We start from the raw sequence: 23,002 nt of genomic DNA on the forward strand, positions 1-23,002 counted from the left end.
TGTCTGCAGTGCCAGGTGATATCCCTCAGCTTTTGTGCTTTTAGTCAAGGTGAAAACACCACAATGTCCAGGAAAGCTGGAGGCCCAGGTTTCATTTAAACAAGAGCAGGTGTCTGGGAAAATGCACACCATGGAACAGAAGGGCATTTTCTGCCTTTCAGAACTCTCCTCTCTGTTGGAAAGAGGCTAAAGGCAACTTCTAGACAAGAAATTAGGGAAGGAGATGCTCTGTGCAAGTACGATGTGCCTATTTATCCATAGAAAAAGGTTTTATTCATCCACTTCTAAAAACGTGGCAGAACACCCCATATCTGTTTCTATGTCTCAGCATGCCTGTTCAAAAACTGGCTAAGCCTACTTTTGTTCACAGCTTTTGGGGAAGTCAAATATTTTGGTCTCTACCTTTAGATCACTGAGCCCTTGGTATTTCTTTCCAGACACCCTACTCTGATCCCATTGCAAGGGGTGGAGGAAATTCTGTTGCTTTCATGGGCAGATGGATCAGGCTCATTGGGAATTTCAGACCTTGTCTCTTTGTTGTGTTTCAGGCTTGTGTGCTTAAGAATTGGCTTATTGTCCAGCCTGCTAATGTTTTCAATTATGTGGAGCCCAATTCAATATCCCTACCTGATGGGGAGGCAGCAGGAGTTGGCTTTTTGTGTTCTCTGACCTAGAGCTGACTCCATTTGCTGCCTATCTGACTAACCAGTGAAGCAGAAAATGCTCACAATACAGCACAATTAATGACAGACTCTGAAAAACACACCAGATCCCAGAGGAGAGGAAGAAATTAGGCTCTTGCACAGTGAAGGAGTTTGTTGATGATGTTTTTCTATTTATAACATTTTAAAGGGCAGGCGTGAGCTAGGCTTAGTGGAAAATCCTGACTGCTTAATTTTTTTTCCTAAAATTGGCTTTTTTTTTTTTTAATTGGAGACAATAATTTTAAAACTCACTCCAGCTGTGTGGCCCTGTGGAGTGCCAAGAAAGAGAGAGGGTTTCTCTGGCCTTTAACAATCTGTCTCTCTAGGCAAACATGGCAAAGTGTTTAAACCTACATAAAATGAGAAATACCCTTTAAAAATAATTGTCAGTGCTGATATGCTACCATTAAACAGGATTTTATGGCAAAGGGGCATATGAAAAGATACATCTGGAGCACTGTGTCCAGTTCTGGGCTCCTCAGAACAAGAAAGAGCTTCTAGAGAGGTCCACTGGAAGCCACAAAGTTCATTTGGAGTTTGGAGCATCTCCTTTCCGAGGGCAGACTGTGGGAGCTGGGCCTGTTCAGTCTGGAGAAAAGCAGACTGAGAGGGGATCTCATCAATCCATACAAACCTCTCCAAGGGATGTCAGAGGATGGTGCCAGACTTTCTGGTGGTATCCATTGACAGGATGAGGAGTAATGGCCATAAACTAAAATACAAGGAATTTCACCTCAACACTTGGAGGAATTTCTTTACATTGAGAGGGGCAGAACTCTGGAACAGGCTACAGCTCGGGTTCTGAACCCCTCAGCCTGCAGGAAAACACCAACACTGTGTCAGCAATCACTAATTTCATTAAGCTCACAAAGAGGATGGGTTGTTGTAACCTCCTGGTCTTTAGGTCTGGTGCGTTGAAGTGCCTTTGGACACTGTAAAAGAACCTTCAGGAGCAGCATAAGCTCATTAATGTGATGATAGTAGAGGGAACAGGACCCAAGGCATCACAGTGAGGTGTAACAAGGCGAAAGAACAGGCACACAGAGCTATCTCAAGGCATGACCTCTGTAAACCAGGAATACACTGACTGATTTACAGTGCCCTTCTCTCCAGGTTACCTTAGGAGGAGCAAATGCTACTTTGGCAAATGTATACTAATACTTTTTAAACACTTCCTGCCACATTTACATATCCAGTGGAGATTTTTACCTCATTGTATCTCTCTGCCCTGGAAAGTTTCCCCATGCCCCGTATCCCCCCATGGCGAGGTTTCCAGCCAACACATGGGTCCTGCTTCACATCACACACGGAAAGGACACTGCTCCAGGAGGCAATAAAGAGCAGCAGCATCATCTATTTCTGCTGTTCACTCCGTGGCCACGAGCTTCATTCATTGCACAGAGGCAGAGGCTGTTCTCAATGATGAGTTCGTGTTTCCCCACAGGCCATTTTTCATGGCCAATAGAGCAACCAGATTTTTCAAGCACTAATAAATACATCTGCCCAACGATTCAGCAGGACCCGGCAGCATCAGTCCCGTCTTACCTTTGAAGCAGAGTGCCTGGCCGTGGAGTCAGCTTGAAACACACAGGATCTCCTGGTTTTCCAAAGGACTTTAATATTCTTCACCCTCTGCTATCTTCAAAATCCAAATCTCTTGGCTTTAATTGCAGACTGGAGGAGTTGGACTAGTGAAAAACCAGATCTCAGAGTATCAAGTTGCGAAATGTTAACACAGCTCTACACTTATCCTTTAGTGAGCAGTTTTTTGAAAGCAAATATTCTTTAGCTTGATAACATTAGTTTTAATGCCAATATCTGTCATTAATCCTCTCTGCAAGCACTGAGCACTGTGCCAGGCCAGGGCTGTGATAAACAGGAATGTGCCATTTGCCCTCTTTGAACTTCACATCATTTGCATATTTTGGCAGTGAATTTCTAATTCTCTCCTGCTTACAAGAGTTTGTGGGGATGGTTTTTTGTTTGGTTTTGGGAATTTTTTTTTTTTGGTTTCTTGGTTTTTTTTTTTAAACGGTAATTTAGTATCTGAACATATATTTTAGTAAAAAAAAAGAAAAAGAAAATATTTCGAAATTCCAGTTCCCCTACTGCTTTTCCACACTTCCCAACATTTTATTAGGGAGACATAACCTTGGATCCAACTGGTAATACTGGTAATACAGGGCCTTGAGAGAGCCTGTAAATGGATTCTAAATTGATGTTTAAAAGCCTTTTTTTTTTTTCCTAAATGGGAGAGGCTAATGAGTTTTAATTCCTTGAAAAGCCAGCTACTGCAGTAAAAGGAGATTTTTCTACTACCAGAAAATCATCTGGTTTGGAGACAGGTTTACTTATTTATGTAACTCCTGACTGAAAAAGTGTTTGATCAAGGCTGTGTTTTGTCTTTCAATAAATTCTAAGGAGTGCTGCTGAAGCAGGTTGTACTTTGTAAACATTTATGTGGAAGGAGAGGTGGAATGGAATAGACATTTTAGCCAAAGGGAAAAATCTGAGAATTTCTTACCAGCACCCTGGTATATACATAATTTTCATGTGCTGAGAGCACTAAAACACCCACAGAGTGGTTTAGGCCCTACAAGGAGAACAGCAGCAGCTGGATCTTACTCCCACTCTCAAGCCTAGGATAATATGTCAGATTTTAATTCACAATTTGGGCTCTCCACCTGAGGGTTTCCATGTCTGCCCATGGCAGGAGAAATCCTTCCAGTTTCAAGAACAGGAAAGAAAACACTTCTGCCTCTTGCCATCTTCCTTGGGCGAGAGCCTGGAACACCAAATAAATGGGGAGGAGATGAAAAACCTGCTGTCTCTTAAAAAAAAAAAGTGTTCAGGGACACTGGGATACAATTTGGAGGTCTGGACAGCTCCTAGCTGCTGCTGGGGCAGAGGAGAGCCACGAAAAGCATGGTGAGCGAGGCCCTTGATAACACAGCAGCAGAAGCAGAAAAAAGGGAGGGACTTGAGGGAAGGACGACAGCCTGTGCTGGAGCCCATGAACCCCTGAACTGCCCCCACTAGGATTCCCTCTGCACAAACAGAGGTGCCTGGGGACAACTCTCCATTCAGGAACAAGGGGGTCCTGGGTGCCATCCCTTTCTTTGCACCACCAAGGAGCTGCAGGGGAGAAAACCAAAACTGGAAGCCTCAGGAGTGAGATTTATGGCTTGGTTAATGACATCCTTCCCTTCCCAATGACCCCAGTGAAGCAAGAAAAGGCTGAGTGGCTTTATCTTTATTCGTGCCTGGTCCTTCTGGGACACTTGAACCTGATTGCATCACTTTCGGTGTCAGCCTTGATAAGATGCTGATTGTGTTTCCCGGTTTTCCCGTGGCAGAGGACTCCCCCCGGCAGCCTGGATGGTTAATGGGACCTGACTGGCTCTCCAGTTTGCCAGAGCAGTTCCCTTTGGCTTCCTGCTGTAGCACATTAACACAACAAATTAACATTGTAATTGCATTTTAACTATTTATCACTGTGGAAAAGGGGGAAAAAAAAAACAACAACCTAGAAAAAAGGAACATCATAGGCAAGGGCCCAAGAGACAGGTTAGTGAGGCAAGTCTCTGTCTGCACCTCCCTTCACTTCTATTTATAGCCAGCCATTAAGTTATGCTAATAAACAGCCAGCCACAGGCCATGGCAAATCCCCTGCTCAGACACAGCAAAAGCTGAGTTAAATGTATTCAGCTTACTCAACTCACAGGACTGGTGTGACTGCTACCAAACCCAAAACCACAGGGATCTAAGAGCAGCTCCAGCGTCTCTCACTGACACCCATTCGTGCAGCAGAGCCCTGGCAAGAGCCCGTACATTGGGCATTTATATAAATACATATGTAAATCAAGCACAGGATAAATAAAACATGGAAATTCCAACAAAATACCCGGCCTCAATAGCTCTGACTTAATAAATTATTTTGGCAAAGGCCAATTCACTACAGTTCACAAACTGACTCATCTGGGAGAAAACAGCCCTTTTAACCAAATAGCAGAGCGATGCATCTGCCACCAATTTCTCCAGAGCAATTGCATCAAAAATAGCGTTTATTGTAGCTCTGCCTCACATGCAATTGGTTATTTTATTTCTGTGTATATGCAGCAGTTTAAGGTCATAGCATCAGGTCCTCACATAACCTATATATTTAATCAGATTATCCAATTAAATAATACAGCCTTAAATGAAAAGTCTGTTATTCCCTCGAGCAGTTCTGGGAATGTTTTCATTGCTTGTTCTTGTGCCTAAAATGTACTGGCAGCACTGTCTTCTGCAGCTATTTTTGGGTATGCAGACATTTGTAAAGCACCCATCACTAATTTTTAGATGCCAATACCTTGTTTTCCTCATCAGATTATGTCAGTCAGAAATGTCACGTTCACCTATAAAGTCACAGAGCACATAAAAATAACGAGTGCCTTTATCTTTTCTGACTGAGCAGACACAGGATGAAAAAGTGAGTGTGGTGATGGGGTTTTTGTGGAGGAAAGAGGGGAATCCCAGCAGGGAGATGTGATTATTGTCCCCCACAGGGCTGAGCTGCATCCTTGGGAACTTGCCAGCATGGACCTGGCAGAGGAGCAGCCAGGGAGGCTGGATAACCCCCAGGATTCCCTCTGACTTTCCCAGCAGCCAGCACAGGAGGTGCTGTGTGACAATTCTGTTCTTGGGGTGACTCATTGCAGTTCACCCCTGGCTGCCCCACACTGGCTGTGGCACTGCAGCAGCTCTGATGCTCCAGCTTTGAGGCTCTCTCTGCCCTTCTGAGCAAGGATATACAGGCATGGAAAGGCTTTTTATCAACTCTGAGCAGAAAGTGTGGGGTTTGCAAATCCCCAGAGAAGGATTTCACGTGAGGAAGGTCATCACAATGCTCTGCCCACAGGGAATGCTTCTTCCCACAGCAAGCCCTGTGAGGATGGTAACACCCCTGGCTGTTTTCCCTCCCAGTCCCATCCTGGTAGGACATGTTGCCTTACTATTGATTTACAGGTTAATCCAATGTCTCCATGTAATTTCTTAAATAGGTTACAAATACAAAGTACTGCCAGGAGAAAGGCAGGGAGGTGCTGCATCACAGCGGCCTCAGGGAGGTGGAGGAAGCCACGCAGTGGTTCAGCACTGTGGATAAGTGAACACAAACACCAAGTGTTATAACACCGTGTTTTCCCATGGGAAAAACTGGGGGAAGGTGACAGATTCAGCCTAGACTGAGCAGACTCTGCTGGCTACTGCAGCACTGAGCTCTATCCAAAAACCAGTCGCAAGGTCCAGGGATGCCGATGGGACTCCAGCAAGAGGCTCTGACTTGGTGCTCAGGAGTTTCTGCCAGTCTGGCTCTCCCAGAGTGCCCAAGCTTGGGCAGAGTGGGAGGTGCTGGTCAGAGTCCAAAACACGTTCTGTGTTCAGGTATCAGTTACATCACAGCCATATGAACAGAGCCATGAGCCTGGGTATGCCACTACCACGTCAAACAAATGATTCCCAGCGAATTTTCTCCATCCACAACACCTGAAGACAATAAAATTAATTTTTTAAATGGTTAAATAAAATGTCTTTTCTATTTCTTTACTCCTCCCTACCATCACACACCTCAGCAAAGCGAGAGGCATCAACCCCTGCATCATCTCTTGGACATTCCCTGGCTTCACAGCCCTCCCCTTCCTCCAGAGGGCAATTGGGTGGAAAGGGGATATTTTGCAGTCATTAAAATTTCATTTTATTTTTAGCCAGAGATGCTGCCGTTTAAAAAGCTCCCTGGTGAGCAGGGGATTGGCAGTCTGGGGAGGAGAGAGTAGAGACAGCAGGGGCTGGGGAGGATGCAGGGGGTGTCGAACGCAGCGGGTGCAGGAGCAGCGGAGATGCTGCCGGAGCAGGGAAGGGTTGGCCTCTTGCCAGCCTGCTCTGTGCTTTGAAAAATAGCAAAGCTAATAACCTCAATTACAGCCCAGCCTCTCTGGGGGCTGCTGCTGATGCCTTTGTTTATCTGAGTCCCAATGTGAAAGCAAAGATTGTTTTTTGTCTGCAGGGGCATGTGTCATACAGACACTGGAGAAATAAACAGTCCAAGTCAGGGAAAGAAAGGTCAGAGAACCACAGGCTGGTTGGGGTTGGAAAGGACCTTTAACAACCCCCTAGCTCCAACCCCCCTGACATGGGCAGGGACAACTTCCACTGGACCAGTTTGCTCAAAGTGCCATCCAACATGTCTTTGAAGCCAGTACAGATCAGCTACACTTTCTTCCAAAATCCACTTTAGACACTGACAGCTGTAATGCCTTAAATTCTGACTCTTTTGGGCTTGTAGATATTTTAATTTGGCACCCAGAATGCAGTAAACCACCCAGAAGGTCCCTATCAATATCTCGGCCTCAGCTGAAACAGTGATGCGCTTTCACCCTGACCTTCTGTGGCTGTACCACTGTCCACACTTGCACTGCAGAACTCATAACCAAAATGGGTCTGCTGGCTTTTTAAAGAAGGTTGGAGTTATTCTGTAACAGCAGTTGGGAGTTGATTACCAAAATATTTATTTAATGGGTATATTAGTTAGAGAGGGATGCCCAGAAGAACTAGGCAGAAAGAAAACCACCCCATGTCTGTAGAATACTCAAGACTGATGCAACATTGCTGGACTTTTGCAATTTTTCCTCCCTGGTTATGAATCTACTCTATGTTTGGGAAATCTGGAAGGATGGGCTAAAGAAACCGCTACCTTCATCATGAGATGAGGGACCTGAGAATGGAGTACAGCAACATCTGTGATGGGTCAAGAGAAATCCAGCCCGTGGCAGAGGCGAGCTCTGCCTTCCTCACTGGGAAGAATTAACTACAATAGGTTTCACAGAAATGACTGTCACTGTAAAATCCTCCTTGTATTTAAGCACTGCTCCTGCTGATGAGACGAGCAGTGCTTTTGTTCATGCGTGGCTTCCCTCCGTGTGTCACAGCACCCCGAGCCTGCAGGCTCAGCCATTCAGTTGGCTCTGCCAGATGGTCCCTACGGATGGGCCCCCACTGCAGCTGCAATGCAGTTTACTGTGCTGCAACTGCATTTTCTGTATAAGAAAAGCCACATAAAGGCTTGTCAGGACCAGCAAAACCTGATGTTGTCAAGTTACAGGCTCCCCCTCAGCACCCCCGAGCACCTCAGGTGCTTGCAGCAGTACACCTCCAGGTTGTATTCGTATAAATTTCAGTGAGGGTGAACTTACGTAATGGGAGTTAAATTTTCTCAATTCCCTGACGAAGCAGAAGCAATCAGCCAGCACACACAGCCATGTCACGAGTTGACTCTGTGCCCTGTGTACACACATGAGAAACACAAGCCTTCTTCAGCTGCAGCAGCATAAATCTGAAAATACATCTAATAATCCCCAGTCCCCACTCACCAGATACTGGATGCAGAGAAACAAAGTACTTCCTCATGACATAAGCCAATAAAAGTGCAATGCCAGCCAGTTTTTGGCAGCCTACAGTTGGATGAGCTCTGGATAACAGGTTACCAGGGTGTGTTAGACCAGGTTTACACAGACTGACTAAAACCCACACCCCTCACAGCCAGCAGGGATAGTGGGGTTATGCCGTAGATATGTTTTGGCTATGAAAAACCAGGATCTAACGAGCAGTGTAACAGCTCAGGTTAGATACCCCTGCCTCGGGCTAGGAGTCAAATCTCTCCTTGGCTAAGAGAGCCTGACAATTTAACCTTTGCCTGATCTCACACATGGCTGGCTCTTAAAAAATTACAGCAGAAGAATTGTGAAAGGGGGAGGGGGGGATTATTTTATCTTTGACCTTGTTCACTCACATTACATGACAAGACACAGGAGGGTCTGACACAGCCAGGCTGAACCTCTCTGTGGACTCATGCTGGCTTTTCCATTAGCCACAAGAGGTGTTGGGAAATTCACATGAACCAGTCGTACAAGACCCACAGAACAAGGCAGGAGTCATTGCCTTGCCCTCACCACAGAGCTGAACATCACCCAAGCCACGCTGCACTAGTGCTGCCCTACCAGAGATTTGAGCCTTTACACCCTGGAACCACCAGCTGCACCTTCCTCTTCAGATCCCTTTTCTTTCTTTAAAGACAGCAAAAATTGCACAGAACTTAGAGCTGGAGGTTTACCTTGGAGATATTTCGTGATTTTTCAGTAAAATCACAGAAACACCAAATACATTTAAGTTCATCAGCCAAACCCTCCCTAGATGCCTTCAGTCCCCAGGACCTCGAGTCCTCTCCTGCCTCCACACTCCTGCAGAAACACTTGCTATTCCTGCCATGTTTTGGCACACTGATAACAACTGGGATATTAATGTCCCAGGCAAAGGCAGCCAGAGCAGCAGGAGAAATAGGAGTGGTGACAGGAATATTGAAAGAGAAACTGAGTTTTGTTTGTGTGGGTTTTTTTACAAAATAATCCAAGAAACACTAAGGTCAGAGAACTGGTCAACTCCAGATCAAGACACCTGTGTGGGTGATGGACCAAATCCCAATGTGGGCCGTCCTCCTGCAGATGATGTAGATCTCACGAGAGCATCCTTCCTGCTGTCCCTTGCTGAGGAGCTACAGTTTGTCACACAAGCCCCTTGCAGTGGTGCTGACTGGATTCTGTGGGTCACCAAAAAAACACTTGGCACTAACTGGGAGAGTGACCCAGAGGTGACAACAAGCAGCCATCAACCAGGCTGGAGCTCCAAGAGAAGAGGATTTGCAGCAGGTCCCCTAAAGCAAAGGGGTTGGAAGCAGGGCTACACCACCCAGCAACACAGTACAAACACTGGTGTTACTGGGGCCAGAGGGAGAGCTGACCTTAATATTAAAGACTAGGTGGATAGCATAAAACAAATTCAAATAGCTCTGCGCTTCAAATTAAGGTTCAGCTAATTGTTGATGCAGCAACTCAATAATCATAATTAACTGTGCTCCAATTTTTAAACTTAGGGAGCTTGCAGACAGCAAAGGATGCTCCCCCCTCCAATAAGATGAGAAGGGAATAAGGAAGAGGGAGCAGTGCAGATGCTGTTGATGTTTTGGGGAGATCTGCATGCTCGAGGTTGATTAGCAGTTGCCAGCATCCTTTCTGTGTCAGCAGCAGATAAGCCGGGAGCAGAACACTGCAGGCAGCTGATAGCAGCAATTCCCAGATCAGGGCGTGTGGGGGCTGAGGATGCGGAGCAGGAAAGATTTCCTGGAGAAAACAACTTGTGATGCTGAATGGTTCTGAAGTTTGTGAAAAGTGCCTTGAGCCTACTAAATACAAACATGTCATTGAAATCTTCTTCTCATCCTAGAGAACAGTTTTGTTTAAAACAGAAAGCAGTATTTCCCGAGTTCAAGCCCAAAGTAGTTTCAAATGTAGTTAAGTTTGCCAAATACAACCCTTCAGCCATCACTTAGAACCTCAACTACTTACAAATGTGCAGGTTTGTTCTGGAAAACATCACAAATCTTGTGCTGTCACCCCACACATCACCCTCATCAATAAAGGACATCAACTTCATTAAAATAAACAAGAAAAAAACCCAGCTGTAAAACAAAGCAGTCACTCATCCACTGTCAGGGGGTTTACATGGGAATGTAGGTGACTAGAAGGACCTATCCATCTTTAATTTCTTAAGCCTATTAAAAAACCCCACAACTGTTATGCAAAGAACTACAAACCCTTAGTTGCCAAGGAAAATAGAGAGATGGAGTTTCCAAGCCTCAAGCAGGGCAAGTGTCCCCAGCCAGCTGGGCCATGGAGGGGCTCTGCCTTTCAGACAGAGCATCAAACTCATTTCTGGGTAATAGCCCTATAATTTAGATATCAAACCCAGGCCAATGAGGGCCCAGCAGCCACAATCACCATGTTTTTAGCCATCCAGCCTAGCACAGAAACCCTCCTGTAATCCCCTCTCCTAGCACATTTTCTTTAATCACAGGCATAATAGAGATTCAATTTGAGCCTTCAGCTGCATTTTCTTCTTTGTTATTCACAGTGCTGTATTTTCCTCAGCAATAAACAATTTTCCCCCATTTCACTTTGCATTGATCTACCTCAAAGAGTCTTTTAAGGTTTTAATAGCCCTATGTGGAAGCCCCTGGTCAGTAATGAAGACAGAAACTCAGGGTTTTTACCCAGAAAATCGAATTGCACAAAGCTACTGCCAAGAGAGCACCCACTTCCTTTGTTCTCCTGCAGACAACATCCCTGGAAATTTGAGTTATTTGCAGCCATTTGCCAACATTCAAGAGCCCAAATCCCACCATCAAGAGTTGCTCCAGCACAGGCAGGGGCTGCTCAATCTGATGCTCTCTCAGGGTGCAGTGACCACCCAAATGCTTTGTTACCAGAGTCTGGGCTTCACCTCTTTGCTCTGGAACCTCATCCAGTCCTTTCTCAACTAGTAACCTCTTTTAGCAGTATCAGGAGTCTCGACTGTTTAAAAAGAAAGTTGCCAAAACATGAAATTAATCCAGGCTGTGTAAATACACAGCTTCCCCCTAATTGACCCTTTAAACGCACCTGTGTCAATGCAGGCACCCCCAGCGATGTATCAGCTTGCAGGGCTGAAAGGTCTGTTCCCCCCCAGAGGCAGCTGGGCTAACATTTCATAAATTACAATCATGTTTTCCTTTTCTGTTAATATTTTCATTCCAAAGGTCATTTACCACACACACACACACTCACTCACAAAGCAGAGGAAGGTGGGGGGAGCTGCTTCATTCCCAGGCACAGGAGTCAGTCACTCCATTAAGTGTAAAATGCAAATCTACAATCTTACTACAAAGGTATTTCTATCTGCACTTGCCTAGGAAGAGCTTCATGCTCTGGATCAGCTTGTGTCTAACACCAGGCTCTGGGAGCAGGTGCAAGGCACCTCTCTACATGTCCCTTGGGCTACTGAAGGTGTCAGATCATCATCAGGGCTTGGAGCAAGCTGCTCCTGAGGAAGGTGTCCCTGGCCATGGCAGGGGGTTGGATGGAGATGAGTTTTAGGTCCTTTCCAACCCAATCTATTCTGGGATCTCTTCTGAAGCTCAGTGCTTTGGTTGGGCACCCTCATTCCACACCAAGGCAGCTAAGCTTCAGTCACCAGGAGCTGCTGCTGCCAGCCTCAGTCAGCAAGGTCTCACAGGGCATCTCTCTTTTTTCCTGTGAGGCAAAAAGGACCAGACTACACAGAAACCATGGATCAACACCAAAAGAGGGACCCCTAAGGTGATGGGAGTACTGAGCCTGCCCCAGCCTGAGCTGGGGTCTCTGACAAGGGGTGCTTGATCCCAGGAAACCAGCAATTACCTGAGCAGGGCTGGGGTGCAGACAGCATGGTTTATACACACAGATCTGAGAGCCTTCAATGGTTAATAACCTTTCTGAAATTTCTAAGGAACATAATATTTTCTTTATTATCATATTAGCCTGTGAAGGTTTGTGTGCCCCATCCCAGAGGGTGTCAGCAGCTTAATGTTAATTAAATAGCAGATTTAAGGTTATTTCTCATAATCACAGCTGTGATTTGAATTATTGCTTGATGATATTCTACTTTGGCCCACTTGCTGCTTTTGATTGATTATTTGCATTTACTGGTTTATAACATCCATGCATTGCTTCAGACAGAGGCATCCTTTTTGATTCTAACTGCATTATATTCTCTGGTCAGATGATGGATTGGAGTTCCCAGCATACCATAAACACCAGCCCATCTTTGCCAGCGTGATATGTATCTATATCCCATATTCACTCCTCAGCATATCCTGTATTCAATCATCCTTATATTCATTTCTCCTGATATTATTATTATTAGCCTTGGGGAACTTGTTTTATAGGCTATTTAGTCTGAATTAAGCATGTATGCCAGTCACTTCTTATTTCCAGGAGAGCACAGATGATAAATGGTGGGATTTATGCCTGGACTCCGCCGTGGACTAGTTCCCATCTTTACTTATATTTAAGTATTATTACTATTAGGAAAACAACAATGTCAGAACCTTCCACACACACATCCCACAGGCTTGTTAGTGGGCTCATGAGGCACAACTGGAAATTGCATTTTCTTTCTCCCAACTTTCTGGTTTAATCAAATATGCTCTCAAGCTAACGAGGTCTTTTGCCATTTTTCCCCCATAGAACTCACTGCCACTTCCCAAACATAAATTCCTTGACTGACCAAGATATTGATTATATTTCAACCACATTTCATCTTCATTTTAAACTGTCTACCCATTGAGACCCATTGAAATTTCAATTATTTTTTTAATCAAACACACTTGGTTATTTAGGAACAATTGAATGTCTAGGCACTTACTCGGGCCAAGTGTTTGACCATCCTTTCTCTGAGCTTTAACAAGACCAAATCAGATAAGCCCACACAGTCAAATGACCACGTGTGCAAGTTCTGATGGAATATTCAGACACATAATCCAGTGCTCCCCCACACTCAGTGCAGCTACGTTAGATTTTGGTGCTTTATCCCCTTCCCACAAGTTCTGCAGCAAAGCACACTTCAGATGACACAATGCTCAAATTGCTCCCCATTATCCCTCCACTTTCTCATCCCACAAATGAATCATAGAAACGTCCCTGGGGATCTGGGGAGTAGCTGGCATCCCTTGTGACTGGGGGAACACGCTGTTGCCTGCTGCTCTGCACCCCTTTGAAGCAGGAGTGAGTCACCATTCCCTATTTTTGGCCTGGAGCCCATGTTTCCCTCTAACACTGCTGAGATGGGCCAGGCTGCAGACGGACAGCACGAGGGATGTCACTCCCCTGCCCTGCCCCTGATGACTGCACGGACACAGTGACTTCTCCTCCTGTGAGTCACAATTCAGGGTTCTCTCCATGACTTTGTGTGATGTTTTTGTTTCAGTTTCCAACTCATACTAAAAAATCCCTGCATTTACCCCCTTTCTGGAGGCATTTGCTGCACTGTGACAGCCTTTGGCACAGCAGTGTCACACACCATCAGCCAGAGCTACACATTAGTCAGCCCTGCTCTCCCAGAATAGAAGTGAGCAGCCTGATGCACGCAAGCGGATTATGAAACTATTTTGTCACATCTGCACTGGGAGATTAAAAGCTGACAAATGATTATCATCATGGAAATGGGTTCTCCAGCAAGGTGAAGATTGGAAACAGCTGGGATGCCACCACCAGAGCTGAACGCTGTAAAGACTGGCAGATTATCTCCTGTCTCCCTCATTTTTACATACAATTCCAGCTACCTGACCAGAGATTAAGGCAGGGAAGCCTAAAATAAGGTAAAATTCTATTTTTCAGACAGAAGTTTTCCTTCAGTATGCAGCTATGGGGATATTTGGGAAGGAAAATCAAACAAAGAAATCATATCCCTCCAAACCCAGATAGAAAGCAAATCCTCTGTGAGCCAAAATAGACAAGAAAAACATGCACCCACAATCAAAGGCTTTGCCTGGGAATATTACTATGAATTAAGGTGATAATTCTTGCTCTCTACAGATCTGTAAGTAACACATCTAAACAGAATGAATCCCCAGATGCTGCAGAATGGTTTTAAATCAAGGGAATAAAAAAAGCAGCCAAGCAGCAGCCAGCAATGCAGGCTCTGGTCACCTGATGTAGCAGCAGGCATCCCTCCCTCCTCACACGGAGACAAACCCCGCACCCCGGGAGCCCATGGTCAGTGCCCTGTAGCCAAACCAGCAAGAGATGACTCAGGAATGGCTTTGAGAGCAGAGGCATCCTTGAGGATAGGACTGCAGGAGGATGAGGCATAACACATTCTCCCCACTTGATCCCTGCCAGTGTAAGGACATTTCTTGTGGTAGCTTTAAAAAATAAAGTCCTTGAACCAGCAGAGAAGGGAAGTGTGTCCCTGTGTCCCGCACCTGCATCCTGCTGCAGGTTCACACAGGCTCAGGCCCACGGCCAAGGCAGTGTGTGGGCACTGAGCAGGAGCAGAGGAGGGGATGGGAGCTCAGGATCCATCACTTTTCTGTCTCATTACCCTGCCAGCTGCAGCGCTCTCATGCAAGGGATACTTGCCCAGAGTCCTGTTCCATTGGGTCAGAGAGATCATGGGCTTCAGAACAGGAGGAAGGAAGAAGGAGGGGGTGAAGATATTTTTATGCCTGAGCTTCCTTAGAAGGTCAGGAGCTGGGGTTTGTTTCTTTGAAGATCCAGGTCTTGGTCTCAGACACAGCCTCAAAGTGCTGCAGCACTGAGAGAGAGCTCCATGCTGGAGCAGACTCCTGGCAGGACCTATGGCCCCACGGAGAGAGGAGCCCATGCTGGGGCAGGATCTGTGACCCTGGCGGGGTTCAGGCTGGAGCAGCCTGTTCCTGAAGGGCTGCACCCTGTGGGAAATCCATGCTGGAGCAGCTCCTGGAGAACTGCAGCCTGTGGGAAAGCCCAGTACTGGAGAAGCTCATGGAGAATTGTCTGCTGGGGGAGGGACCCCATGGTGAAGCAGCAGAGGGTTGTGAGGAGTCCTCCCCTGAGAAGGAAGGAGCAGCAGAGTCAGTGTGTGATGAACTGACTACAACCCCACTCCCTGTACCACCATGGGGAGGAGGGAAAGAATTCAGGAGTGAAGCTGAGCCAAGAAAAAAAAGGGGGTGGAGGGAAGGTATTTTTAGGATTTGTTTGTGTTTGCCATTACTCCACTCTGATTTTGTTGGTAATAAATTAAACTAATTTCCCCAAGTCAAGTCTGTTTTGCCTGCAGTGGTAATGGGTAAGAGATCTCTCCCTGCCCTGATCTCAACCCATGAACTTTTTCCTGTATCTTCTCTCCCCTGTCCAGCTGAGGAGGGGAGTGATGCAGCAGCTTTGGGTGACATCTGGCACCCAGCCGGGCTCAACTCACCCCAGCTCACACCATTATTCACACAACCTCTGCGGGCAGCGACACCTGCAGCTCCAGTGTCACCCTGACCACCACTGAAGCCTCTGTTTCAAATGAGAAATTCTGCAGGTAAGTCCAACAACAGGCAAAAGACGCCAAGATTTTGGTGCAGCTCTTCCTGCCAAGCTGGAGGAGGGGAAGGTCAGTGTGGGAAGCCTGTTCAGAAACAGTTCATCTCCTCAGACCCTGCAGCCCGCACTTGTGAGATTTATTTAAAGTACCCAGATACAGAAAACATCTCGTGAATTCCTAGGGGCTCACAGTGTGAGCTTCTAATAAGTGAGCACTCAGGAACATTAAGGAAAAAGTTAGGACTTTTAAATAAGCATTCAAGCTGAGCACCTGATTTATAAATATTCTGTTTAACCAAAATAAAAGCAGAAGCAGCTCACCTCCCTGGCCAGCCACAGCCCAACCTCCAGCTGGGTGGGAACAGCAGAGATAACCTCCCTGCTCAATTACTCACAGAAGTTATCTAACAAATAGATATCTAACAAATAGATATCTAACAAATAGATATCTAACAAATAGATCTGTTGAGTTAGATAACACTTTAATCAAACTCAATATTTTGATTATCCAGGAAAAATCCACCACACTTCATGCTCCACAGAGAGAAGGGGGTGTCTTTCTACCAGGAATAATCTGAAAGGAAACTTGACCAACAGAAATCAATTTTCCAATATCCGTGTACTAACACCAGTCTGACTACTCCAGCTTTTTGAAGCTTGTTTACATTTTGAACCTGCTACCCTGAACATGGGATATGCAGAAGAAAAGCCCTTCCTGATCTGGAGAGCCCAAAGCTCCCGTAAGCAGAGCAGGACGCAAAGCAGAGCAATTCACCTTGGCTCTTCTGCATGTTCTGTGTTTCAAAGGGAGATAATAAAACCTAAACCCACCAAAATCTCTGTCTGAATATCCACAGAGGGAAGCAGGAGATAGGTGAATGTTTCTACACATTCCACTTGACCTGCTCAGTGTCCCACGTGGTTTGTAAAAGGTGTTTTCAACAAATACTATTAACCTATTTTGTTTCCTACAAGGTACTGATTTCCAATATTTTTAACAAGTCCTTTGAAGCACTCTGTGACGCTTGTATTTATTGCTTGAGTAGATTGGAGGTCTCAGGTGCAAAAACCCGCCTGGGGCTATGTGTCTCCTTCCACCATGGACTTGATTAAAGGGAAAATCCAGACCAACACGCAGAAGAACAATTTTACTGTTACAAGAGAACAGTTTGGAAGAGAGAGGATCAGAATTTTCTCCCTTTTGCCATATATAGCTCCAAATTTTCACTCGCTCTCAATAGTTCAGCGGAGAAATATTGATTATAAGAAGGATTTGTTTTTCAAATGAGCCTTTAATTTGTCAGACCCAAGAACCACACGATTCTCTGTGCTCCTGTCTCAACGTGCCTGTGTCCTTTGAGCTCCCTTCCACACAAAGTCTGCCACCCTGCCTTATTTATTATTGACCCATCACAGTTTGAAAACACAGTTTAAAATAAATGAGCCTGAATGCCATGGCCATGGAGATTAAACTGCCTGGCACTGAGGAAATTGCTTTTCATAAACATCCTGAGCTCCTATGGCTTTTTTTTTCCTAAAGTGCTTAATATAGCGAGAGCCCAAGTTAATCTGAATCAGTCTTCAAACTGAATTGTTAATAAGAAGGGAAGATGTATTATTGTTCAATATTGAAAGGCTGAAGCCAGAGGACAGAGCAGAGAAAGGAGTTTTCCATGTACAAATGACATTCTTTGTACTTGCTGTCACTTGATGCACAAGCTGATCAGTGACAGAAAATGCCTCCGCATTCTCAGCAGGTGAGGCCACAGAGAGGATGTTCATTTAATCTCTCCTGCGTCACGGATCCCAAATCCCAATGCCACTACCAGCACCCTCCTGCTGTTACCTGCTCACCCTGGCAATAGAGACAGTAACAGGTGAACAAAGAATGAAACAGTAATTTCCACATTACTGTATGGGACCAGTAAATATCCTGTAGTTGTTAATTCCCTATTAATCTTTCTGTCTGGGAGCACTCAGGCATGCCCTGCCTGTCCTAGGCACCAGAGAGGAGTGCACAAGGGTAGGGGCAAGTCCACACAAGTTTTTGGAAAGCCAGATACATCATCCAGATAAATGGCACATGGAGAATGTGAATCCCTCTACACAGCTACCAAATCTCGACAGATGCGTTAGGGACGCCCTCATGATGTCTGGGCATCCCAGCTCCTCTTCCAGGGCAGGCTGACTCTCCCCCACTGCTCTTACTGCACAGCACACACCAAAGCTGAAGTTTGAAAAAGCTCTTTGAGCCCCTTGTGTGTGAAACAGCCAGAGCTCCAGCAGGACAGGGAGACCACAGGGTGCCCTGCCCTACCTGCACACTTGGCAATCCCACTCAGAGCTGGGATTTGTTTCTTACTTGCACTATATAATCATGCTGCCCTTCAAAACAGGCCTGGGCAGCCTCTGCCTCAATCTCAACATCTCAGTGTCCAGACAAAAGCAGACTGATGAATCTCTTTCCTATCCTTACATCCAGTGCTCCTTCCCAGCCTCACAGGTATTGCGGGTTTGTAGTTTTTCTGAAGTCTGACCAATTCTCCAGCCTGACCAGGGGATGCAGCAGCAGAAACACACCCTTTCTGCACTTTGCTCTCTGAACAGGGCACAGAGGAAAGAGGGACCATGATCACCCTCCTCACCTGGAGTAACCAATGTGGTGCCAAGGAGGGCTCCCTGGACATGCCTTTACATCAGGCCTGAAAGGAGCAATGCAATTTCCAGTACTCATCCCATTTCAACCCCAGCAGGACAAAAAGATGAAAACCAGCACTGAAAACCCAGACAAAACCTGGATTATCTTAGGTTCATTTACCTTGTGAGTTTGCACCCACACGATGATAAAACAAGGCCAACACCAGCTGCCATCTCTTTAAGAGATGTTAAACTTAAGCAAATCCTCCATCAGCAATGAATTCCTGTTTGAAATGCCTCTAAATTGAAGAAAATGAGTATTTCTTTTTCCGGCGGAGCAGCGGCCCGGTCCCCAGCCGGGGTTGCTACGCAACCACCTCCTGCACATGGCTGATAACACTCCCGGCATTATTTCCCCGCCTGACTGCACCGTCAGAACAAAGCCCGGCTAATGAAGCTCTCAGATGCTCCTGGCTCTGCCTCTGACAGTTCAACACGGGTTTTCCCTGCTCGTAAGTGACAGTCACAGCAGCGACTGGCTGTCCCTTCCAGCCAGGGGTGCTTCCAAGCAGGATGGAGGAGAGATGCCCAGTGGAGAGCCATGGACAGCACTAGGGAAGAGAAGAGAAGAGCAGCCCCTAAAACGGAGAGCAGCCACGCCTGCGACAGAACTGGGCAGTGATGACCAAGCCCTCTGAAATGCTGAGCCATCAGCATTACAGGTCAAGCCAGACACTCTCTAGTTCCCATTTGTCCATCTGCCCTAATACCCTCACCACACCTCACTGCTGCCTGCAGGTGTGGGGACAGTGAGGATGAACTTCTTCTGGCCTATGCAAAAAGGGCTAGAATGAAGACAACTCTCCAGGTTAAGCAGTTCAGTCCCTTGAAGCACTTACAGGTTATTTTTTTAACAATCTGTTGAAATAAATGTGACTGTGATGGTCTCACGCAGCACGGGTGGGCAAACCTAGGTGAGCTGGTGTAGCAAGAACAACCACTGCTGGCAGGAGCACCAGCTTCATCCTCCTGCAAGACCCGAGGCTGAAACAGACCCATTTTGTACTGCTACCTCCACACACCTTTTATGAGCCCTGCCAGGGATGGTGATTCCACCACTTCCCTGGGCAGCCTGCTCCACTCTTTCAGTGAAGTTTTTCCTATTCTCTGATTTAAACTTCCTCTGACACAACTTGAGGCCATTTCCTTTTATTTTATCACTTGTTATCTGGGAGAATAGACCCACTCCTACCTGGCTACTTCCTATCCAGTTGTTGTAAAGAGGGAAAAGATCCCCCCTGAGCCTCCTTTTCCCCAGGCTGAGCACCACCAGCTCCCTCAGCTCCTCCCCATATTGTTCTCCAGACCCTTCCCCAGCTGTAGCAGATCTACCCTTTATCAGCTCATTTCCCAGGAGGGCAGAACACAGTGAAACAGAGCATTTCGTGGGCCCTCCAGCACCTCCTCTCCTTCATGGGATCACCCTCCATACATGTGGGGATGTGACACGATCCTGGCGTGGCCAGGCAGGGAAGGTCGGTGACAACACATGCAGTGTCAGCTTGCCAGAGAGCACGGACACACCACACAAGCTTCAAGAGGGACAAATTCCTGTAGCCAAATGCTTTTTAGACAGCACATGGCTCTGAAAGAAGAGCTGGGGACAAGTGTTTCCCACACCAGCGAGCTGGGAGGACTCCTGGCGATAAAAGCACAGGTACCTTCAGACAGCAAAGTAACACGAAAAGCAGCAGCTGGGAAGATGGAGAAGGCAACATCTGCCCAGCTAAAGACAACCTGAGGAATCAATCTTACTCTCAAAGACATAAATTCTGCAAACAACCTGCTAAGAGTCACAAGTGAGCCCAGAAGACAGGGAATCCAAGCCAGCCCTGCTCGAGGGGGAGGTTATAACCAAACAACCCACCTGACTGCTCACCCGCCGTGACTCTGCCTCTCCGGGCTGAGCTGAACAAAGTGCAGCGTGGGCGCTTTTTGTTGGAGACAAAATTGCCTAACAAGAGACAATTATGAGACATTACCATTAAAAGCAGCGTGTGACAAAAAAAGCTCTGAGCCTGTGTATCCTGAGGTCTGCAAACCCCTTTCTCCACTTTTGTGCTAAATAGGTCTCATTTAGCCCATTTGTTCTGTCCCAGCCAGGCAAAGTGAAAGTAGGGTTGATCGATTTGTTAATTACAGTAATTTTATCTTAAATAGAGACAGCTGAGTGTTCATCAAGTCACAACTCCGCCTGTTACCGAGAGCCCTACCCCCTGCTCAATAATTAGGGATAATAAGTGGCTCATAATAAATGCAACCCACAACAACACGCTCCGAGACCGCGGCAAAGAATCAGGAGGGCTATTAGGGAGCCCCCAGGTCTATTTCTCTTTTTGAAAGAAACAATGTAAAATCTTTAATTGTCTCCTTGAAACCCTGAGACAGCTCTGCCAGTTTGTTATAAGTAAAAGGCAATTATTCCACTTTGTGGCTGCTCTTGTGTCCAGAGAAGGCTTAACCAGACTCATCAAGGCAGGTAAAAGTGACTCTTCTCCTCCTGCACTGACTGGGCACATACAAAAAGCTGAGGTGGGAGGTAACACCAGAAAGTTGCAGATAACCACCCTCCTTGGGAGTTTTAAAACTCTGGGTAAGGCTTAAAAGATTAAGTTTCAACACAAATCACAAGCAGTCCATGCTCAGCTTACAGCTTCCATCCACTCACACAGACAAACAAGAAGTATATTCAGTACTGAGGGCTCACCTCACCCTTCCAGCACAGAAAGCTGGCAGAAGCTGAAAGCAAGAGAAAACCAACCTTTCATCCTCATCCTGCACAGGATAGGGAATTTCTGAAGCAGGTTTCTGCTACAGCCTGCCAAGAGCAAGGTTTGGGATGAGTGAGGAGAGGGCAGCAGAGCTCATGTGCATCTGTGTCTCTTCCAAACGCTGAAAAACAAACAAAATGACACACAACCCACATAGGTACACTCACACCCTCCATTTCTGTGGGATTTCTTCCTCTTTTCCTGCTTTACCCCCTAGGTAATTACCCCTACAACTTCACCAGCTAGAAAGTGCAGACGGCCAAGGTGCTCACAGAGATGAAAACATCACCACTTCAAATTCCCTTCCAAGGACTAAGGAGAAAAGAAATACCTTCCTCCACTCCCATTCTTCAGGTCAGCCCTGGCCAGGCCTAGATAACAGAGCTCAGTGTGGAGGGAAAGGCTTCAACCCCTTGAGCTCAGTAGGTCCTGCCAGGTGCAGGGGAGAAGGACTTTGGCAGGGGAGGTCACCATTCCTCGCTGTCCTGGGGAAGGACAACAAACACAAAGCTGCTCTGACAAAGGGTGTTTGCCACCACAAACAACAAAAAAAGCATACAAACCTGAGATTGGAGGGACTAGAGACTGCCCAGGCCATTTCCCAGCTGGTAAATCAGTGCAGCTGCATATTTTCTTTTCCAGTGACTTAATATTGAACTCCAGCTTCTATTTCCCCCCCACAAGGTGAAGACATGTGCAGCCCTCATGTGCAAACAAGAGCAAACAGGATTTGGAGAGAACTTTAAAGTTCCATTCTCTCAGCGTGCAAAACCATGGATGTCATTTGTCTTGTTTCCAGCACTGGGGAGTGCATGGGGGTAAAGAAATAGATTTAATCAAATGCAGTTGTATTTTCTTTACAACAATACTTGCTGTCACTTACTTTGCTCCAGGAAGTGCATTTACTTGTGGCATTTCCCTCCAAGAGCTGAAGCTTCACTTGCTCCTGTGGAGTCTGTATTTTTGCAAATACTTTTTCCTAAGGCAAACTACAATTTCTTTTAAATTATTATTATTATTATTTGGATATTTCAGTTCCATTTCATCCACAACTATGTCTAACCAGCATTTGCAAGATTCTTTTATGCTCTGTCCCTTATCTCAGTACAACATACAGTTGCATTCAGAATAAATCCTGGGCTTCTGTTCTGAGCAGGGGAGAGCTGTGTGATGATCAATCACAAAAGCCCTTGGGGATGGGAGAGATTAGCACTTTGATACTACTGAAGATGAATGGGTGGAATGAGTTTGATAAACTGGTGTTTTCCTCAGATAATTGCTCTGAAAGCTTGCTGAAGCTGCTTGGATCCTCCACCCCCTTTCTTTTTGTGTCTGGGTAGGAGAGCAAGGCCTGCTTTTCCACCAGCACTGCTGGCCAGGCTGCTGCACTGTTTCTAACAGTTCACAGTGGACTTATGCCACATTTCATCACTATTGAACACTAAAGTCTTAGTCGTGATTTAACCAAAGATCCAGACTGGTTCCTGTTACTCTTGGCCAGTGTGGCTGGTCCAGCACCCAAGTCACTGAGCAGGGCTCAGCTGAGCAGGACTGAGAGAATGGGAAGGGGATTTCTCATGGGATATGGACACGTATCCTCACACTCAAATCCTGAACAACTGCTCTTCTCCCTTCAGAAGTCACTAATCCTTGGTGCTCACCTTCAGCTCCCATCCACCTTTCTCTGGGCTTTTTATACCCAATACCAACCTCCCCCTTCCTCCTTCTGGATCATCCACAGGATCAGGCCAAGAGGAACTTCTCCTGAAGCTGTAACACAAAACTCTTGCCCAGCTCACTCAGACCCCAGGTACATCCCTCTTCAGGCACGAAGCAAGTCCTGCTGCATTCACAGATGTGGTGCCATTTAACT

Source organism: Corvus moneduloides, chromosome 17 (assembly GCF_009650955.1).
Source record: "Corvus moneduloides isolate bCorMon1 chromosome 17, bCorMon1.pri, whole genome shotgun sequence".
NCBI classification, from domain to species: Eukaryota; Metazoa; Chordata; class Aves; order Passeriformes; family Corvidae; genus Corvus; species Corvus moneduloides.